The following is a 12,055-nucleotide window of genomic DNA, read 5'->3' as shown; positions in this document are numbered from 1 at the left end:
TCACTGGGGTTCAGTATCTTGCCAAAGGACATAAGGGATGCAGACTGGGATGGTATTGGTGAATGAGGCCAAACACCCTTTACAGTAAGTGTTATGTCCCCAACTTGGTCTAAGGGACAGGGGAAGTAAAATAATACCAGATTAAAAGATGTCAGGATTCAGGTTTATTTTTAAGGTTGTTTATTGCCAGCAACAGAAGCAAAACAGCTTCAGAAAGAGCCAAACCGAAACTCGTCCCTAACTAGAACCAAACATACTTCTGTCTAACAAAAAGAAAAGGTACAAAATTGAACCTTGTCAGCAGCACTTAAACAGGTGATAACTGTTGAAACTTGAAACAAAACAGCTACTCTGCCCTAACAAAGAATCCCCAAACTAACAACCACCTCGCTGTGTCTCTGCTGCTTCATTCTTTCAGGAAATATATAGCCTCTAATCATAATCCAGCCAACGATTATGTTTCCTGCAAAACACATTTGCCTTTCTAATTCTTTTAGCAAGATCACCCCATCAAACAATAACATTGTGTGCTTTTAATTTGAGTGTGCACTGCTCCGTTAAATGATTAATGTTAGGTATTGATTCCTGCTTTACATTTTTAATCGCATCTATATCACATTCATCTGTTCCACCTTGCTTTCCACCGGTTTGACACAGCCAGTGTTAATCTGGCAAGGGAATAAGCGTCCTGGCAAGCCTCGGCAGACTTTCCACCTCGGCTGTGATATCACACTCAGGCACATCGTAGAGTCAATAGTGATCTCATGCAGGAAGGAAAATGTAAAGCAAAAGGGAGCCCATGAATACTTTACACAGGCTTCTGTGAAGAAGAACAGTGACAAACGAGCTAACAGTGCATCAGCATCTCATTTCCACGGTCCTTACCCCCTCTTCGGTCTTTTCTCTGTTGCCTTTTTATCACTCTCTGTTAATCTTCTTCTCTTTTGAGGCATACACTATGTGGCTTGGAGCTTCTATCGAAGCCGGTCGAATGTTTGCGAACAAGTGTTCCACAAAAGTGCCTCTTCCGTCCCTGTACATCAGCAGAGCGCCATTAAGATGACAGCTGCAGCCTTCCGCTTTACGGAGACGCCTCCCCGTAACGGCTGCAATAAAAGGGAAATGAAATATAAATGTATGCAGTTGAGAAAATACCACGGTTTGAAGAAAAGCAAATGATGCATTAAAGGTCGTCTGGGTTCAGCAAAAAGTGGCTCAGGCTCCACGGTGAACGCCTCGGGAGAGTTACTCTCCCTTGATTTTCTGAATTATGTATCAGGCTGATGTGAGAGGAGCGACATTTCCATCATACACTGGATTGTGCGACACCCCAAAGTGATGGGGAAACGATTGAGCGACACAAAGCTGTTACTTTCTGTATTTGGATTTCTGCCATGGGAGACCTGGTGTATATCTGAAGTTGCTAGAATTATGTAACCACGTCCCTTTCGACTGATATAATGTTTGCCAATGCTAATTGATCTATGAATGGATTTAACCTCTCACAATCTACCTACAAATGCCACAAACGTCTATCTGTGGATCACATATTGAACCATTTACCATCAGCTTCACTCTTGGGATGTGTGTTGAGCATTTCCAGAGAAAGTGCTCTGCCGAGTTTGGTGGAATTTGGACACGCAATGCATTCTATATTATTATTAATAAAGATTTAAATGAAGCGGCGCACTATAGCAGTCATAGGAGCAAGGCAGTGTACTTTAAGTCTGTACAATCACATCCTGTTTGACAATTTGTCTTCAAAGGACAAGCAGAAGGTTTATTTTGCTGCTGCAATGCTTTCTATCAAGCTGAATTTCAGAGCTATTTTCTCTTCATTGGTCCAAAGATTGTTTCAATCGCTCAACAGACCTCAGAAATAGCTGATATGTAATGTTTGAATAAGTAATTCATTGAAACGTGTTTATAAGTCACCCACGTAAACAGGAAATGGTAAATGTTCTGCGTTTATATATCCCTTTTCATATCTCGATGACCACTCAAAACACTTTACAGTACATTTCATTTTTCCATTCCCCGATTCACAAACCCATTCACACAGTGTAACTATGGGCAACACTTTTTCTTTGGCAGTTTGAGGTTCAGTATATTGCCCAAACTCCGTTCGGCATTCAGAAAGGAGAAGACTGGGATTGAACCACCGACCCTCTGGTTAGAGGGCACCCCGCTCTCCCCACAGTAAAATGAAACATTAACAAGTGACAGTATATTGTAATGGTGTTTGAGGAGGATTCAACAATGACAAGAAAGTATTTCGATGTAGCCCCAGAGCATTACCCAAGGCCAAACAAACTGACAGGTCCAGAACAGGCACTCTAATGCTTTTACACAATACTTGAACCATGACTCAGAATGCCTGCTATTCATGTTTAGGCAAGTTTATCTTCTTGGTGACACAAACGCCTGTGTCAGTCAGTCCATCAAAGTCATAGAATCTGAGAGTGTGAGAGACTAAAGGGGGAGATTTGATCTGACAACAAGATGGCGGTGCTGCAAACTAGATTATCCTACCATGCTATTTGTGCACCAAGGGTGTTTGTGCATCGGTGCAAAAACCAAGGAGATGTGGTTTAGCAAATATAAATCGTATTAACAAGCACAACAAATTGAGGCAAAAAGACGATGTGGAAATGCAAGCGTTAACAATGCTTTGCCTCGTGGCATTGTTCCTGTCCATTTCTGTTTTTGTCCATCCATACACAGTTTAGTTTTCAAATTCGAATACCGCCAGAAGCGACAGAAGCCATAAATGTCGTAACAAAAAATGCATTTTAAGAGGAAACAAACATCTTTCAATCGAGTTAACAGATAGCCTTACCTGATACATCTCTAAAATAGTTTCCCCTAGCTTGAAGAGATGATATTGACAGGGCAAAGAAACAATGCGTTACAAATTGTCTTTAATCCCATCTGATGAGATGAAACAAACAGTAATGTACATATTATACCATGCTAAAGGCTGGAAGACGCTCTCATATTTACAGCAGGATAAATTCCAGGTCATTTGAGACACGGGTAACACTCCTCCTTCCTTACCACCATTAGACCCCTGGTTTACATACCATTTAATGACCCAAGGGTCCTAACAGACAGTGAGGCATGTCCCCTGCTCCTCCAGTTGAATGGTCCTATCAATGTTCTGCTGAGTGGCCAGGAAAGGCCCAACAGAGCTCTGTCAGTCGGTCATGGAGCCCAGCTCTGATAAGGCACCAAGCGGCAGGTCGGCGCTCTGGGCATCAGCCGGGTCGATGGAAGTGTTTCTCTTCCAGGCCGTCAACTGCCAGAATGTCAATAGCAGTAAAAGACGGCAACACATCAGGATAAACAACTCCAGCTGTTTGTTTTACAATTCCCTTTGGAATGACTTTCAAGGAGCGGTGGCACTTCAGTTTTATCCATATTTCGCATCGACTTTTTTTTTAGGACAGTTGTTGCAGAATGAGCGAGGTGACCAGGAGATGACAACACTTGACAAAAATACTTTTTGCAGTTTATCTTTACGTTTTACTCCAGAATGTCAATAAACTCATTTCATGTTTGCAAACAGCTGGAGGATGTGGTAGAAAACCCATTTCTACAATGTGGTAATCACGGAGCCCAAGATTGGCCAAAGCAAAAAAGCCACATTTTACTACAATGTGATTGTGTCTGCACAAGATGCAATTGATTTCCATGGTTTGATTAATTTGTTCCCACGTTTTAATTAAGCCAGAACAACACACCGGTCTGTCTGCTCAAAGCCTGGTGGTGCATCCGTACTGATTATTGTAAATGCTTTGCTGAGATGCAGGGTCAGCTACTTCATTTTTGTTGTATAAAATGTAACTTTGGATCTGGAAGATTAACAGGAAAGATTTATTTTGGGGATAATGTTGACAGTGATGTGTTGAGGTTGTGATGTAGCAGGTGGCTGCACACACCACCTCACTCACTGCACCATAGATTCACTGTGGGGTTACATATTGACTCAAGCTTTCAATATTTTCACCCTGCTTTTGCTGCTCAGCAAAAAAGTAGAATCCATCTTCCAAAAGACAAATTGTGTTGCACAGCAGGTACTGTGCCACAACAGAAGTCCCTGTGATTTCATATTTATGATTTACACTTTATTTTGACAACTATACATCCTTGTTCTAACTGCACCAACTCAGACGACTTGATAAATTGTATTTTATGTCGTTCAATTTAGATTTCGTAGCCTCAGACTTTCATGCTGCCACACCAATGAAAAGAATGACAGAATAAAGTCGCCGAAACTGAGTGTTAGCTCGCTCAGGGAAAGGCCGTTCTGCTGTGTTGGATATATAGACTTAACATCTGCACAAAAATGAATCAAAACGTGGAACCACTGAATGAAAATTTGAACAACCTATCAAAGATTTGGGAACAAATTGTATCTTGTGAGTGTGAAATGGTTTTAGTTATTGGAACAGCAGCTAGCAGGAGGGATAATGCTTCCACAGTCTAGACCAAGTTAGCGCCACAGGTAGAAACAACCCCATCGAATTTCAGCAGGAACTAAAGCAGCCAAGTCTCCGAAATTATAACACTGTGCTGCAAAAACCGGAGCCCACAGGTCGTCTGTGCAAGCAGCTCGTTATGACCCGTAGTTCGGTTTTATTATTAAATGACCTCTAGTGGCCGTAGTAATTATGATGGAAGCCGGGGAGGAAGTCAGGTGACACGGGAAAAAGTGTGACACGGTCCGTGTGAGGAGTTTTGGGCGGATGGGCGCAGTAATACATTTTTTACCGGAGATTATTAACTTTTGGAGCTGATCAGTCATTGTTCTAGGTGTGAGGGACAGAATCCCTTCAGTATAAAACTGTCAGCTTTTTCATGGAAGCTGAATCCTGCCTGCTGAAGACAATAAAATATTGATGGATGGCGTCCACTGATCCACTGATGCTGGCAGAATATCTCCTGCTGCCTCAATCTGACGCCATAGCGCTGTCCCCTTGTTGTTTCCAATGTCATTCAGTTTCAACTTTTAAATATAAACTGTGGATCCCATGATTTATTTTGAAGCACCAAATATTGGATGCTCATCTGTTCAGACAAGTTCTTTATCTGCAGATGCAGCACACTCTCACAGGGGGACGGGAGAATGGCTGACAGGGGATGTGAGAATTGGCATTTTAAGCTGCTTTAGTCATGCACTGACCTCTGCAGATACTCCGTATTTTCTCCAGAGTTGGTGCATGTGTAAATGCAAAAGTCAGACTTAGAGGCTCCACAGTTACTGCAGCCTTTCTGTGCCTGGCCTCCGAGTATTAAGTCCACAGAAATTCAGGAGAGTTTGATGTGTGAGCACAGCAGGGGATCCCTTGCTGAATTCACCGTGCTCTTCTGAATGGTTGTTTGGTCATATTGGTTTAAAGGGAATGGGCTAAGGTTCAAATCCCCGCCCCCACAAAATTGTCTGGGTCAACAAAACACAGGACTTTCACACGGGAGGCCGATGTTTTTTTCTCATATGAAACCAAGTCAGTGTTGTTTCTTTAATCCATGATTGTTGATTCTTAACCTGCTGTTTATATTGTAGCAATGACAAAGCAGACGTTGGGTTGAATATTGTTGACATAAGACAATTTAAATTAAAACGATAAATAATGACATGTTGTTTGTCTGCTTCACAAGTTAAAAGCATGTATGTGCTCATTCTGATTCAAATATTAATATAAACAAATCCTTTTCCTTCCTCCCATTATTGATCAGTCACATTGAAACTGTTATTGAAACGGCAATAATAGGATTGACAACAGTATTATTATTCAGTCACATGGGATCAAGCTGACCCTGTACACCTGCTTAATGTTTTATATTCAAAGGCACCAATCCGCTCCTCTGTCAGTTGTCGCTGACTCAAACTCCAACGGCACATCAAACACAGAGCTTGGCGCCAGTGACTAATATTCATTAAAAATCCATGATCTCACAGTAGCAGAGTGAACACTTTAATCTTTAAAACTGGTGTTTATTCCTGCAGTTTCCGTCTACAGCCCTCCAAAAAATACAGGGCTCTGACCAGATTGCGAGAATTAGTAGCCTGATCTTCACCCGGGGCTCACAGGCAGGCTTCCTTCTGCAGAAAATGAACATTTTCCACTCATTATTTTTATGTTTTTTTGCTGTTTTAGACTAAAAAGGGTATTTCATATTTATCTCCTCAGAAGTTCGGCTAATTTCAGCTGCCTGCCTGTTCTACAATCATATCACTGACATGGCTCAGAAAGCCATCGAAAGGAGCACCAGTGACATTAGTGGCATTTTCTTTAAAGTGCTCTGGGTGGCCTCATTCTGGCTCTGCTGCCTATTGTGAATATGAATAAATGAAGATGATGATGATGAGGATGAAGCCTATTATGCAGGTAGCTTGTTATTACATCAACAGGATGATGCAGTACCTGAGCGTTTCCTTTCCACTTCAGCATAACCAGTTAACCTGCATGTCTTTGAGGGAGGAAACCAACACAGGCATGAGAAAGCATGCTAACTATACTTCCATTTATTATTTTTACTATAGCTAAGTTGTTTTCTGTGTATTTGATATTAAATCAGTGATTTCACTCCGACATACATGTTGATGTTTAAGTTTTAAACTTTTTTTTTAAGCTTTGTGCTGCACTTTCTCTATCAAACATCACTCGCCCACTGCCGGCACAGACGTCATGGGCAATTTAGGGTTGAGTATCTTGCCCAAGAACACTTTGGAGCACAGTATGGGGGAGACTGGGATCAAACCACATATCCTCTAGTAAGTGGAAGACCCACTCGACCCCCTGAGCCACAGCCGTGTGTATGCAGCCATGATTTGCATTGCCTCAATATAGATACCACAGTAAGGGTTCCAATTGCAGAGCTTTTTAACCTCAGTGTTTGAAAATGTTGAAGGGGGTTGGTTAATTTTCTTTTGTAAGTGACTGTACAGACAAGGACATCAACTAGTGTGTTGCCTGGCAACATAGTGTTTGGTCAGACTTTGTCAGCTGCGTCTCTGCGTATTCTACTTCTTTGTTCTGATGTTAATTATGCGAGCTCTGTGAATTCCTGTAGTGCCAGATAAAGTTCATGGACATTTGTTGTTGTATGCTGGTGTTTCTTTTACTTTTTCCACCCCATTTGTATCAATAAAGGTTTGCTAAATAGCAGAAAATAATTATTATGTATAATGCATCCCAGCAGCAAACACAGCAGAACAATCCTTCAAAATTAGCACGACAACATTCATGGAGGATTTATTTACGGGACTGCTGTATTTCAATGAGGAGAGACTTGGTTTTTACTTTACAATATTTATTTTGTAAACACACAAGATATGAATGTTTACGGTCTGTGGCATTTAGACCCCTGTGAGATGTCAGGGTTAGAAGGGGGCGGAGCAGGACATCGAACAGGAACACCCCCCCGGGGTCTAGACACTGGTGGTGGTTCATCAGTCAAGCGATAGTTTTGGATGGCCCATGTCCGTGAGAATTGTCCTATTGGACTTCGCCAATTGTGACATCCTCTGCCCTTAACCCTCACAAGAGTAAGGAAAAACTACAAAACCTTCTTAAAGGAAAAACGTAGAAACCTCAGGAAGAGCCGCATGCGAGGGATCCCTCTTCCAGGACGGACAGAAGTGCAATGGATGCCACGAGTACTAGGTATATTGTCGGCAGGTTGTTGCCTTTTTAGTCCGCGATCAGCTCCCACCGTGATCGGGTGCCGCCGTAATCACGATCCGCTGACAGTCTTGGGATCCGTCATCAAGGTCCATGATCTCTGCCAGCATGATGTGAGATTAGGCATGTAGTCGGTTGAGGTCGATGAATATCCTGCTGGGGACTGGAGGAGATTGGGGTGGAGGAGGGGTTATGCGCGTCGCTGAAGGACGCCTGACTGCGGAAGAGAACAGAAGGGATTTTTAAAGTTTGCCAGGTGCTGGATGATTGGCTGAAAAGCCCGCGCCAGACTTCATTGGGCATTTAGAAACGCCCACGATCAGCTGATCACTTTGCAGGTTAGGTGCTCCGTAGATCAGCTGACCGTGTGCAGCTTAAGTCTTCCTCACTGAACTTGCGCTGAGCTTCATTATACTGTCTTATTTTTAGCTATAGGTGTTACTAATACTCTGACTTCTGAATACTTATTTGTAATCAGTTGTGTGCACAGGCTGCGAAGTGCTGGAAGTGACTGGAATTTATTGATTGCTAGTATATACATGGAAGAATATATACCTGGTAACCTAAAGATGTTTCCTAAATGTATCATCTATCATGAATCACTAATTATGGGTGTATAATTTACCCATCTTCTTCTGACCTTTTAAAAATGGTTTCCGCTTTAATTTATGTTACATTAATAAGACCTAAGAATTTGTACGTTGTTACTGTATACATACATCTACTGATGCCTAATCTGGACACATCTTCAGTGATGTTCCTATTAAAATTACACAAAAACTATAAATATGTTGGACAGTTTATTAGACACTGTTGTTACTTCAATGTTATTTCCAAAAACGTAACATAGTTACTCGCTATTATGACACATCTAATTAGAAACCAAAGAGAAGACCCTAACACAGACACAAGACAATATGAAGATCAGATCTAAATCTAATTGGACATTAAATAAAATTTCATATAAGATCCAAAACATGCAGCATTTTGTTGCAAACATTGAAATGTTCAATCTTGGAAGGTAGAAGAGATCACAACTGAGTCACTGTCCTAGAGCGGAGTGAAGTTCGCCTGTATTACAATAACGACACATGTCCAAAAAAATATCTAGACTTTAAAATTCTGCAAATTTGTAAAATATGATTTATTTTGTGATTGGATTGCGAAAATGTACAAGCAATAAACAAGATATATAAAACAGCTTTATCTGGATTACATTGTGGATGCTTTGGATTAAATAGAATACTGAGTAACTCATAAAACATTTATTGTTATTGCAAAAAAGGTTCAGTGTTTGTGCATGCCTACCCTATGCTCACAGACATGGCAGAGAGTTAGTGCAATTTGAACCTTTACAATTTTTCTTTGGTTTGACTGATTAAACCATTTCAAACATGTGTTATCTTGGCTGTATTAGTGCATTTCCATTTCCATTGGTAAACACAGTTTGTATCAATTCCTAAGAACATGACCTCAATTGAAGACACATTTCCCACTGTGGATATGACAACAATTTGTTCAGGGATGCCATCTTTATCAGTGGATAAATTGGAATATGAGTATTACTTTTACTGATGTAAACGGTGAAAAGCAACACCAGCTTTTTTAGCAACGCCAGCTAACAAAAAGACGTTGAGTTGTGACTAGGGATGGGTATCGTTTGGTTTTTATCCGATACCGGTTCCTAACCGATACTTTTAAAACGATACCGGTGCCTAAACGGTGCCTGAACCGATACTTTTTTCAAAAAAGTGCACAAAACGATGCTTGACTAAGAAAGGCTTTTTTTATTGCCAAATATATTAACTGTTTAAAGTAGATTATAAATATAAATAAATACAAAACCCTTTTTAACTTAAAACTATGAATAACATACGAACTGTTAACAAAAGTTTACACTATACTTAAATAAATAAAAATAAATACAAAACACACGCGCTCTGACTTGTGACTCTGACTTCGGTGCCTGAGCCAAATGAAGACTGAGGGTCGCTTTTCCATCACTCAGAGACCCCCGTGTCTCCGAGTGATGGGGCTGTCGCAGGGGGGCTTCGGCCCCCCCGCCTTCGTCCCCCTAAAATGCAGTCGCTTTTATGAAACATTTCTCGGCGTGGTCTTCGTTCCTCCCGCCCCAAGCCGGTCCCGGAGCCGGTCCCGGAGCCGTTCGCGACGCAACGCCACGGAGGAGATGCGCCAGGCGGGGGGGGGGGGGGGGGCAGCCAGCGCCGGGGAGAGGTCTCGCGAGGAGACCCCCCCCCCCACCACCACCTGCACGGGAGCCCTGACTCACGCGGGGCGCGGGCAGCGCGGTGACAGGAGTCTGTCCAGCGGGGCCCGCTGGGGCCCGGCGGGAGCCGCCGCTTCCCGTGAAGGAAGGAGCGGAAGTGTGAGGAGGCGGGACGAGCGGAGACCTCAGTCTTCTATTGGCTCAGGCACCGAAATGAGGCACCGAGTAGGTACCGGTTGTATTGGAACCGGTTCCATATTGGAACCGGTTCTCGGTACCCAACCCTAGTTGTGACAGGTCTAAACAAGGACCAAATACAGTATTTGTCATAAACCCACACTGTCATTGTTTAGTTTACACTTCTTTCAGTTTTTGATTTCAGTTTATTGTTTTCAGTTTATTAGTACCTCCTCGTGTTTCTTGTACATCCCTGTGTTTATGTTTGTTTGAGTTGTTTCTGTGTCTCATGTTTTCACACTCCGTGTTCTGTTTCCTGTTTTATTTTGTAGTCTCTGTTACGTGTGTTTTCTTTCTTCACTTACTGTCTGTGATCGTCTGCAACAGTCCTCATGTGTTCCACCAGTGTCCAATTGACCCTGCCTTCCCTGTGTGTGTATATAAGTCTCTGTGCTTACCTTTGTCCTTGTTGGATCGTCGTCCTTATGTCCTGTCTAGATGTCCTGATCTCCTGAGCTTTGTCTCCTAAGCTCCTGTCCTCTGCTTCTCTTCCTTTGCCTCCATTGTTTTCCCCTGTGTGCCTTTAGTTGATTTTTCTGTTAAAGACGTTTCTTCATTAAAGAAGACACTTTTTGTTAATACTCTGCTCCTAGGTACAACTACTTCTTAAATCCTGACACACACAATTTATTGTCTACAAATTTGACACCAGCAGAATGGCATTATTTGTCTCTATGTACTGTATCTTTGTTGCTGTACTCTACTATGGCTATATTGTAATATTTATTAGTAGCATTCATACACTAACCCTATCCCTGCTATAAATTGTTGCATCTGAACCCAGCAGTAGTTCCACCTGACCTCCAACATCATGAACAGTTTATAGAAAAGGCCAATTTTCTCCCTGAATGTCTCCTTTGCTGTTGTAGGTCATACAGAGGCAGCAATATAAAAATGAGACCACTTATACCTTGTACATTTCAGATTCGGTAATGGTAACGCTGACAACCTGAAACTTTATTACTGATTTGTTTTGTTGCAATAAATTCATGCTCACCAGCCAAGCTGCCATGCTTACAAGTTAAAACCTTGACATTTTCAAAATAAAAGCTCAATATAAAGCGTCAAAGTGTAATAGATAGTGATTCTATGAATGTTGTATTGCGAAAATGAGGTATCATGAGTGCCATATACACTTTTACATCTAAGGATACAACCAATTACGAATTTGTCACTCTTAACTGTAAATCATAATGTTTCACCCTGTTTTATATAATAAGATAAGGATTTAAAACAAAAATAATACTTGAACTCTTTAACACAAATCAATATCACAAGAAACTAGATCGTTTAGATATACAATATGCCTACTCACAGATACTATGCCTCCTAGCCATTACTCTGTCGGACATTTTATTTGTATAAATACTAGAATATTGATACACTTCTCCATTTATGTTAGAAACTGTCTTTTCTCATGACGGTTGTAAACATGCTGACTGACTATGTATTGATTGGCGCAGGGCCCTAAGTAACCTACTAGTACAAGACTAGTCAATCTCACGTGCCTTTTTTCATGAGATTCCCGTTCCAAATAGTGACAGTCATGGTTTAAAAAAGATCTTGGTCTACAATTTTAAGTTATTGAGATGCGATGAATTCTTAAAACGTTCAGTTTTAAGAATATCATCACTGACAGGGACATGAAGCTGAACACTAAAATGTCTCACTCTGCTGGATCTGGTTGAATTGCAGACACAGCAAACTGTAACCAAAGATGGACGAGACAGCTCCCAAAAATATATACATATTTATAGGTCACAAAACATGCCTCCTTCAGGTTAGTCGATGGGATATGGACCAAAGTACATGGAGCTAACAACAGACATACTAGTATAGTATAACCCTGGGAGACCTCCGAGTTCGCCAGTGAGTGGGCTGCTAGTGGTACCTGTGACAAATT

Source organism: Limanda limanda, chromosome 23, assembly GCF_963576545.1.
Source record: "Limanda limanda chromosome 23, fLimLim1.1, whole genome shotgun sequence".
NCBI classification, from domain to species: Eukaryota; Metazoa; Chordata; class Actinopteri; order Pleuronectiformes; family Pleuronectidae; genus Limanda; species Limanda limanda.
This window is presented reverse-complemented; position numbering follows the sequence as displayed.